At 36.4% G+C, this 11036-nt stretch overlaps 1 protein-coding gene across 1 annotated transcript in view; it reads right to left on the minus strand.

Moving 5' to 3' along the window:
- The window catches only part of STPG2 (sperm-tail PG-rich repeat containing 2), a gene marked incomplete at its 3' end in the record, with an annotated part of 269635 nt that overhangs the window by 52383 nt on the left and 206216 nt on the right, over positions 1-11036 (minus strand). The window lies entirely within an intron of this gene.

The raw sequence follows: 11036 nt of genomic DNA on the forward strand, positions 1-11036 counted from the left end.
AAAATGTGTTGTCAACATGCAAAAACTAAAGGAATAAAATCCCTGTGAGCACTTTCAAAGAAATCTCCTGAAGAACAGGCTTCAAAAAGCTAAAATGAATGGAGATATATCCACATATGAACAAATGGAAAGTGTGGAAAGCATGGAAGAGTATGAAGGGCTCAGAAGGAGACAGGAAGATGAGGGAAATTTTAGAAATTACTAGAGACTGGTTCAATGGTTATGACTAAAATGCTGGTAGTGAAATGAACAGTGAAGGCCAGGTTGACAAGATCTCAGATGCAGATGAGGAACTTATTGGGAACTGAAGTAACCGTCCCTTTTGTTATGCCTTAGAAAAGAACGGTTCCATTGTGCCTCTTCCCTAGGGATCTATGGAAGTTTGAACACAGCAGTGATGACTGACGGTATCTAACAGAAGAAATTTCTAAGCAACAAAGTATTCAAGATGTGGCCTGTCTGTTTCTAAAAACCTATACTCACATATATGAGCAAATACATGACCTAAATTTGGAACTTACATTTAAAGGAAAATCAGAGCTTAAAAGTTTGAAAAATGTGTAGTCTGACCATGTGATAAGAAAAGTCTATTTTCTGGGGAAAAAATTAAGCAGGCTGCAGAATTTGCATAAGCAAAAAGGATCCAAGTACTAATAGTGAAGACAATGAAAATAAGACCTCTAAGGAATTTCAGAGACATTTGGGGCAGACCATCCCATCACAGGACAAGAAGCCTAGGAGAACAGAATGGTTTGGTGAGCCAGGCCCAAGGGCCCACTGCCCTGTGCAGCCTTGGGAAACTGCTCCCTGCATCACAGCCACTCTAGTCTCAGTTATGGCTCAAAAGGGTTCAGGTACAGCTCAGGCCACTGCTTCAGAGGATTTAAGTCATATGCCTTAGCAGCTTCCACATGGTGTTAAGCCTGTGGGTACATGGAGTGCAAGAGTTGAGTCTTGGGCGCCTCCACCTAGATTTCAGAGAATATATGGAAAAGCCCTGGTGTCCAGTTAGAAGCCTGCTGCAGGAGCAGAGCCTCAAAGGGAACCCCTACTAGGGCAGTGCAGAGGGAAAAAGTGAGGTTGGAGACCCCAAACACAGGCTCCACTGTGGAACTGCTTAGGGGAGCTGTGATAAGAGGGCCACCATCCTCCAGACCCCATAATGGTAAATCCACTGACAGCTTGCAACCTCAGTCTGGAAAAGCTACAGGCACTCAATGCTAGCCCTTGAGAGCAGCCATGGGGGCTAAGCCCTTCAGGCCAAAGGGGTGGAGCTGCCCAAGACCTTGGGAGCAGACCCCTTGCACCAGTGTGCTCTGGAGGTGAGACATGGAGTCAAGTCAGATTATATTGGAGCTTTAAGATTCAATGACTGTCCTGCTGGGTTTCAGATTTGTACAGGGCCTGTAGCACCTTTCTTTTGGCTGATTTCTCCCTTTTAAAACAAAAGGAGATTTAGAACAAAATTGTATCTTGGAAGTAACTAGTTTTTGATTTTACAGGCTCATAGGTAGAAGACACTCACTCGCCTTGTCTCATATAAGACTTTGGACTGTGTACTTTTGAGTCAATGCTGAAATGAGTTAAGACTTTGGGAAACTGTTAAGAAGAGATTATTGTATTTTGCAATGTGAGAAGAACATGAGATAGGGAGGGGCCAGAGGTGGAATAAAATGCTTTGGATTTTTGTCCCTGCCCAAATATCATGTCAAATTGCAATCCCCAATGTTGAAGGTGGGGCCTGGTAGGAGGTGACTGGATCACTAGGGCGCATTTCCCATTTTGGTATTATTCTGATGATAAAGTTCTCACAAGTTACAGTTATTTAAAAGTATATGGCATCTCCCTCTACCCCTTCCTCCTTCTTCAGCCATGTAAGATGAGCCTGTTTCCCCTTCACCTTCAGCCACTGTAAGTTTCCTGAGGCCTCCCCAGAAGTTAGCATCGTGCTTCCTGTACAGCCTGCAGAACTGTGATCCCATTAATACTGTTTTCTTTATAAATTACCCAGTGTAAGGTATTTATTTATAGCAATGCCAGAACAAACTAATACACACCTATTATCAAAAAGACAAAAGATACTAAGTGTTTGCAAGCATATATAGAAAAGGGAAACCTAGCACACTGTTGGTGGCGATGTAAATTAGTATAGCAATTATGGAAAACAGTATAGAGGTTCCGCAAAAAATTAAACCTACCATACGACTCATCAGTCCTACTACTGTGTATATACCCAAAGGAAAGTAAATCAGTATGTTGATGAAATAACTATATTCCCATATTTATTGCCACACTATTCACAATAGTCAACATATGGAATCAACCTAAGTATCTATCAGCAGATGAACAGATAAAGTATGGTATACATACATAATGGAATATCATCGAGAAATAAACAGTAAATCTTTCTATTCGCAGAAACATGGATGAATCTCAAAGACATTATGTTACACAAAATAAGCCAGGCACAGAAATACAAATACTGCATGATCTCACTAATATGTGGAATTGAAAAACTTGATCTTATAGAAAGAGAGAGTAGAACTGTGATTACCAATGGCTGGTAGTGAGGGGAAAAGTTTGGAGGAAAGAGAGTTTTGGGGAGGTGCTGGTCAAATGCTGCAAAATTTCATTTAGACAGTAGGAAAACTTCAAAGGATCTATCATATAACATGGTGACTATAGTTAATGTCTAAGTCTTGAAAAATCCTAAGAGAGTGACATATAACATTTCTCAGTACAAAAATGATAATGATGTGAGGTATTAACCGTTAGTTAGCTACACGATAGGAGATTTGGTGTTTTATTATTAAAAGTAGTTCAAGCAAGGCTTGCCCTCCCTCAAAAAGAGTTGGAAGATAAAATTTTCAGAAATCTAATTAATTTGAAATACATTAGAAGATAAAAGGAAAATTAAAGAAATAAGGAGCTATTAAAAGCAATCCATTTTTCCAGATTGGTGGCATAATTCTCAAAAGAGCAATCTGTTTCTAGCTAACTTTTTTTCTAAGCTTCTCAAACCAAGAACTAATCACAGAGATCCTGTGAGTTACCATGATAATCCTGAATGTTTCCCACAAAATGAAGAAATGTGGCAAAAATCAGGTCTACCATGATTACCATGAAAAGACCACTAGGAGAGAGATTGGTGGGTGAAGGTATCTTAAAAGGGCCTTTAAAAATGTTATCATGTCTAAAAACTAGAAAACAAAATAGAGCATTACCACTCACAAGACTTGCCAATATCAAATTTTTAAAAATTAATTGTTTAAAATTATTTTGTAAAAGAGTGAAAAGCATGCTAGCAAAAGAACAAGTCCTTATGATTCTTTTGGAGGCCAGAACTTCTAAATGTTACATAAATTTTTAAAAATTATTTAATTATTATTTTAAAATCCAAATAGGAATGATAAAATCAGCTTAAAAGACAACCCACATTTAATACAAAGTTAAGAAAACTGAAGAGAAGTTGGTAAAAGGGTACAAAAATGTAGCTAGATAGAAAGAATAAAGTCTAATATTCAATAATACAGTAAGGAATTATAGTTAATAATTTATTATATATTTCAAAACAGCTAAAAGAAGACTTGTAATGTTCCACAAAGAAGGGTAAATGCCTGAAGTGATAGATATCCCAATTACCCTAACTTTATCATTATACATTATATACAGGTATCAAAATAAATAGCATGTATGCCACCAAAATATGTACAACTACTACATATCAATTTTTGAGAGTGAAAAAACTTATGACAAGATACGAAACATACACCAGCACATGTACAAACTATATAAACAGATTAATATATAAAAACAAAACAATCAAGTCACATTTTTCATAGAAATAAGTCCAGTACACAACACTGACTCTTGAAAAAAATTAGGAATTAATATTATAGGCATATAATTTAGAAATATATTGGTAGGAAAACAGAAACCAAAAACTGCCAGAAATTATTGTCTCTAAAAATTGAAAGCTAAGAGAGAACAGAACAGGGGTTGGCTGATTTTATAAAAAGACTTATACAACTATTAGACATACTAAATTATGTAAATGCATTACTTTGCTAGAGTAACTTTTAATAAGCAAAACCTACTTAAATGTCAAAAAATAATTTATTACTTAATCTCACTTTGTGATCATTAAAAGTTTATCTGTATAAGAACATAAGTTCTTAAAAATAAGTAAATAAATAAATTGACTTTTATAAAAGAAAAATGTGAGAAACTCAATCAGCTGGAAGCTAAAAACACATGCCAAATTCTCACTGCTATAAAGGTTATGAGAGAACTTTGCATTACAGACATTTTGAGAATAGGAATATCTCTAATTTTTCATATATTCTCCTGAGTGCATGCTTAAGAAGTAAAGCTTTATTTATCAAAGCAGGTAACTAAAATAAAAATGACATATCTAAATAGTAAGAATAATTGATAAGTAAATAGTATGTTGTTATTTTATGAAAATTATAAATTTATTGCTTCTTGGGGTCTTTTTATATTTGCTTAGGTATTTCTTTCAGTCCTATCTGAAAGCCAAAAATATATCTTGCTCTTATTCATTTTCTTACTGTAAGTAGAAAAAAATCTTGAAGAAAATATAGAAAAATAATGTAAAAATTTGCATGCACTCCATTTCTAGTCTTTGAAGAATTTTCTGGATTGGAATTACCTAAATCTCTAAAGGAAGAAAAAATTTAACTATAATACAACAATATTTCATTTGAATGGAAAGAACAATAAATGTAATTACAAAACCAGAAAAATGTTTAAACTCCATGAAGTCAGAAACCATTACGGCTGTGTTTTTCAGTAAATCAGCCAATCCCCCACTGCTGGCTATCTGGTATGTAGTAGAGGTTTCCTCATCCTGAACTACCTTCATATTCCCATGGTATCCCACTCCAGTGCGCCTCACTGCCAGAAGTCATCTACATAACTCCCACTCAGGTATCTACTTTTCTCTAAAATTTTCTCTACCATCGTACTTATCACACCCTATTATAATCTTTGTGCAATAAAATATACAGGTATAATCATGGGTTTTAGAATCAAATAAATCCAAGTTCAAACTCCAACTTGGTCATTTACTCAGTGTAAAAATTGGGCAAGGTACCCTTAGAACAGTAAGTCCATTTTTGAGAAGATGAAAAAATGAGGCCAAATAAGTAAGGTCAGGAGTCCATACTGATTTGTCCCCTTGTGTGAAGCCCTGTGAGCTCCTTTCACATCACTTGCACTCTCATGCATCAGCACTAATTCTTTTGCAAGATAAGCAGTCCTACAGAATAACAGTCTATTGCCAGATGGTTACAAGTTCCTAACACCCTATACAGCCCAAGAAAGAGAACAAAATGTCTTATTTATGTTATCGCTTCCCTAATCTCCAATCAGCACAAAAGACTGAATAAGCCATCAGCTACAAATTCCTGTTTTGGGAGAGATAGGGACTTCTCCTAGGTCCCACATGCGCAGCTAAGCTTAAGGTTTACCTTATAATGACCTTTTCCTCATTTAATAGTTAAAATAAAAAAAAAAAAAAACCCCAAGGTGAAAATTGCATATGCTAATGATACCTGTGATGTGTGTTAGGGTATGTAGATGTTGAGCACACACACCAACCACAGGGCTGCCTTTGCGTATTTGGTCTCACCAGTATTTTATGAATATGTATGTACAGCTCCCATAAAGGGAATCCCCCTAAGGCAGTAGGGGCTGTCACCTGCTTTGAGCAGCCCACTCTGCCTCTTAGAGTGTACTTTCACTCTTCAATAAACTTCTTTGCCTACTTCTACTTTGGACTAGCTCTCAAATTCTATTGTATGCCAAAATCGAGAACCAGAACCAATCCACCAACAACAGAAAGAGATGAGTATTCAAAAGAGAATTAAATTAAAAAGATAACTGATGGAAAGATCAAATTATTCATGTCTGAAAGTCCTCAGCCTTACCCTTTTCCTTTTACCATAACATTCAGATACCACCTGCTTAGCTTCTTCCAGTTAAGGAAGGAAACTAACTACATTCCTCATTAGGTTCCATGTAGCAGGGGTACTGCATAGCCTGTATCCTAAGTGCTATACGGAGGGTGTTGGTGAAAGAGAGAATTATTCTGGGAGTAGGAGGATGAGTGAGATTATATAAAGAATTATAATGGACTATTCATTTGGAACCACAAAAAAAAGACCCAAAAAAAGGATCAAAATGATATTTTTGAACTGAAGCACTTTGACTAAAATATGACTCACATTGAAACATTTGGTAATCAAAATATAGATTTCATTAAATATAGAAATACAAAATGCAGTGTCTTAAATAAAATAGAAGTTTATTCCTCTTTCATTTAAAATAATTCCAGAGGTAGGCAATTCAGGGCTGACATAACACTCCTAGAAGTTATAAGGGATCTAAGCTCTTCCAACTCAGTGCTTTGCAAGGGTCTAGGTGAGGCCTTTGTCCTCATTGCCTAAATAATGGAAAAGAAAACTCACCTCCTCAATTTTCAAGAAATTTCTCAGAGTAAAAAAACTCACTGCTGTCAGCAAGATGTAAGGAAGGAGACTATTTTCCTAAAGAGAAAACCAGGTTCAGAGTTACTAAGTAAATTAAAATTACCTTTCATTGGCCAAAACTTAGTCTGCAACTGTATGTAGTTACAAATGGTACATTATTACATCAGAAGATTCAGAGGTTCTGCCAATAAGAAGAAGGGAAAGAATGGATGTTGAGGGAAACAGGTGGCAATCTCTAGCACACCTGTGTTACATTTGTCTGAGTCCCCTAAAATCTATTATTTATAAACTTGGAAAGCAAAGATAACGGAGTCTGGTATCAGGAACAGAAAGGATAAAAGTCGATGGGGTATGAAACAGAATGCAACAGAGGAAAATTAAAATATGTTTTCTTCCTGTGCCAATAACAACAAAGTAGCTATTCAATTATACAGAGTATAAAGGTCTATGTGTTTAGAAACAAAGTATAAGGTACTTTGCAGAAATCTAGATTTGTAAGTTTGGCCTATGTAACTATGAAAAATGAACCATATTCTAGATTTGTGGTAGGAATGAATCCATTTCTAAATGTGAATTCATTTTTGAAATTCACTTTTCACATGCCTTTTTTGTAACATATATGACTCACAAATAACTTTGTTTAATATTTATTTATACATCACCTTATATCAAATGAAATTTAAGGTGTTAAATTCTTATATTAAAATATTACAATTTTCCTCACAACATTCATCTATGAAAAAATGCAACGTAGTATAATTCCCATTGTAACTACTCTGAATATAGGTTATTCAAACAAAAGCAACTGCTTCTGCCTCCTAGTTTCAAAAATAGAAGAAAATGTCCTTTCTAAGGTAAGAAATACCTTCTGTCTACTTTGGCTGTAACTTTGCCTTTCAGCAACTCCCATTTCTTATGATCATTTCTGATGGGTTCAACTTTTCCCTCCTCAGTTCATTTATCTCAGGATTCCCAATTAACTGCTCTACTCAGTCTTAACCATGCTTTTCAGCTGTCAGCTTATTTTAATGTTAAGCATATTCAAATGCTTAATATGATCTTCAGTTGTCACTGTCCCTACTAGTTTACATGTCTAAACTGAAATCTTGCTTGATCTAAATTTATGTCAATTTAGGAAACTTGCACAAATTTCCAAATACTGGTAGCCTGATTCAGAGACTGGGGTCTCAACAATAACTCTCAGCCTGAGGCTAGTGAGCAAAAGCAGCTCAGAGAAAGAGTAAGAAATGGATTTCTAAATTTGTTTTAAAAATTATTGAAGTGACAGTGCCAAGAAAAAATATTCAAAAAGTACCAAGAATATTTGATCTATCACTTGCAGTCTCAATTTTATGATTTTCAACCATTCTCTAAAGTTTTAAAATAAATATGACCAAATGTTAAATAAAATCACACAGCTCAAACAGAACATAAGAGTACAGTGTTTCTTTCAAGAATCACAATAATTGTGAGCTCAAGGTATAACCCAGAAAGAAAATTCAGTCTAGATATAGGGTCAGGCAGTTGCAATAAAGTATGATAGTGATGACACAGTAGTAATAATAATAAAAGAATCTACCATTGCACCAGTAAAATGTAAAAACAGGGCTTGTTGCTAAGATATTACCTTTAAACTGCCTAATCTACACCTAAAACATGACAAAGGAAACAAAAAGGCAATCTATAATGTGAAGAGTAAAAGATTATAAATCAACACTGATGTTACATAAACTTTCAAGAGATAAAGTCAAATTTATGACAAAGTATCGCCTGTGCTACTGAAAAGAGCGTGGAGCATGTAGGTCGATTCTGTATAAACTCCATTCATTAGCCAATATGAAATGAGTCCTTTTATAAAGTCATAATTATTCCTTCTGCAATATGGCTTGACATGTACTTATCTCATAGCAATGGTTTGCATGATTCCCTTTTTCCCCCAATTTTGAAATTAGACTTAATAATTGAACTTAATTGAACTTAATAGCTACTAGAATTTTTAATAAGTCCTAGACCTAGATTTTACATGCTGGTATAAGAATTCTGTAGTGATGCTTTCTTTCCTAAGTTCTTCTAATAAAATCCCCTTTCCTTGTCTATCAGTGAGATTTCTTTTGGTTGCATAAAACAGACAAAGAAACAAATGGACTTAAATAATACAGTAAGTTATGAGCTCATATTATGGAAAACCCTAGAGCAATGGTTCTCAGTCCTGCCTGCTGGAATCACCTGGAGAGGTTTATAAATAATATCCTTGCCAGTATCCCAATATATCCTCCCCATAAATTATTTAAGTGGTCTTGGGTACTTTAAAATATAATTTCACATGTTCCTAGATAACATCAAATGTAAACACAAGACTAAACATCCCTGCTTTAGAAGAAAGGAAAGAGGCTTCAGATGTGACTTTAAAAGTTTTTAAATTCCTTTTTTCTCTGAGTCTCTAAGCCCAATTTCCTTTCAAGTGTCATCTCCCGTAGGCAGGCTTTCCTCATAATAGTATAATGGATGCAGCCTTATATCCATATGTTACACAATTAAGAAAAAAATCAAGCTTTTTCTCCAAACATAGAACGCAATCTCGGGTTATTCTCTGGGCCAACATAGCTCTTATTCCACCTGAACCAATCACTGTGGCAAGAGAGACAGAATTATGGTAATCATCATAACTAACCCAAATGAAGAAACATAGAATTAATATAAAATTTTGTGTCTAGAAGGAATGAAACCTACTACATACAAACAGAAGCAAACATGTCAACTACCCCTTAAGGATGCCTATATAATTTAGAACACAAATGGAAAACAAGAGAAAAATCCCAAGTAAACTGTCAAAAGTAAACAAGGGCAGTTGCTGCAAAATGCATTACATAAGTAGGTAAGGATGATAGAAAACTTAAAAAATTAAACCTGTGGGAGATATGGCTCAAAAATCTATGTTACTAATCTATTCTTAAGTTATAATGGATGGTTGTTGAATTTAAATATACCTATCACTATATATTTATTCCTACATAAATGTAATGATTAATTTAATTGAGCACTGAATTATGGGAAATCTTTATGAATGCAAATCTCACATCAAATAATTTCTGTATTTTGTAAAAGTTAAATAATGTTAATGAAAATGGTTTATAGCATAAAATGTTTATAGTATAGTCTTAACTGAAGAAAAACTACAAAAAAAAGATATTTTCACATTATTACAATGAAAGAAAAATTCAGGGATCCGTGTCAAGATGGCTGAATAGGAACAGCTCCAGCCTCCAGCTCCCAGCTGAGTGACACAGAAGACGAGTGATTTCTGCATTTCAAACTGAGGTACCAGGTTCATCTCTCTGGAGTGTGTCAGACAGTGGATGCAGGACAGTGGGTACAGCCCAATGAGTGAGAGCCGAAGCAGGGTGAGGCATCGCCTCACCTGGGAAGTGCAAGGGGGAAGGGAATTCCCTTTCCTAGCCAAGGGAAACCATTACACACAACACCTGGAAATTCAGGTCACTCCCACCCTAATACTGCGCTTTACCAAGGGTCTCAGCAAACAGCTCACCAGGAGATTATATACCACGCCTAGCTCAGAGGGTCCCATGCCCACAGAGCCTCCCTCATTGCTAGCACAGCAGTCTGAGATCTAACTGCAAGGTGGCAGCGAGGCTGGGAGATGCGTGCCTGCCATTGCTGAGGCTTAAGTAGGTAAACAAAGTGGCCAAGAAGCTCAACCTGGATGAAGCCCACTGAAGCACAAAGAGGCCTGCCTGCCTCTGTAGACTCCACCTCTGGGGACAAGGCATAGTCAAACAAAAAGCAGCAGAAACCTCTGCAGATGTAAATGTCCCTGTCTGACAGCTTTGAAGAGAGTAGTGGTTTTCCCAGCACGGAGTTTGAGATCTGAGAACCGACAGATTGTCTGCTCAAGTGGGTCCATGACCCCCGAGTAGCCTAACTGGGAGATATCCCCAACTAGGGGCAGACTGACACCTCGCATGGGCAGGTACACCTCTGAGATGAAGTTTCCAGAGGAACAATCAGACAGCAACATTTGCGGTTCAGCAATATTCTATCTTCTGCAGCCTCCGCTGCTGATACCCAGGCAAACAGGGTATGGAGTGGACCTCGAGCAAACTCCAACAGACCTGCAGCTGAGGGTCCTGACTGTTAGAAGGAAAAATAACAAACAGAAAGAATATCCACACCAAAACCGAATCTGTACATCACCATCATCAAAGACCAAAGGTAGATAAAACCACAAAGATGGGGAAAAAGCAGTACAGAAAAGCTGGAAATTCTAAAAATCAGAGTGCCTCTCCCCCTCCAAAGGAAGGCAGTTCATCGCCAGCAATGGAACAAAGCTGGACAGAGAATAACTTTGATGAGTTGAGAGAAGAAGACTTCAGACAATCAAACTTCTCTGAGCTAAAGGAGGAATTACAAACCCAGCGCAAAGAAACAAAAAACCTTGAAAAAAGATTTGATGAATGGCTAACTAGAATAACCAATGCAAAGAAGTTCATAAACTAACTGACAGAG

Source organism: Mandrillus leucophaeus, unplaced genomic scaffold, assembly GCF_000951045.1.
Source record: "Mandrillus leucophaeus isolate KB7577 unplaced genomic scaffold, Mleu.le_1.0 Scaffold1321, whole genome shotgun sequence".
NCBI classification, from domain to species: Eukaryota; Metazoa; Chordata; class Mammalia; order Primates; family Cercopithecidae; genus Mandrillus; species Mandrillus leucophaeus.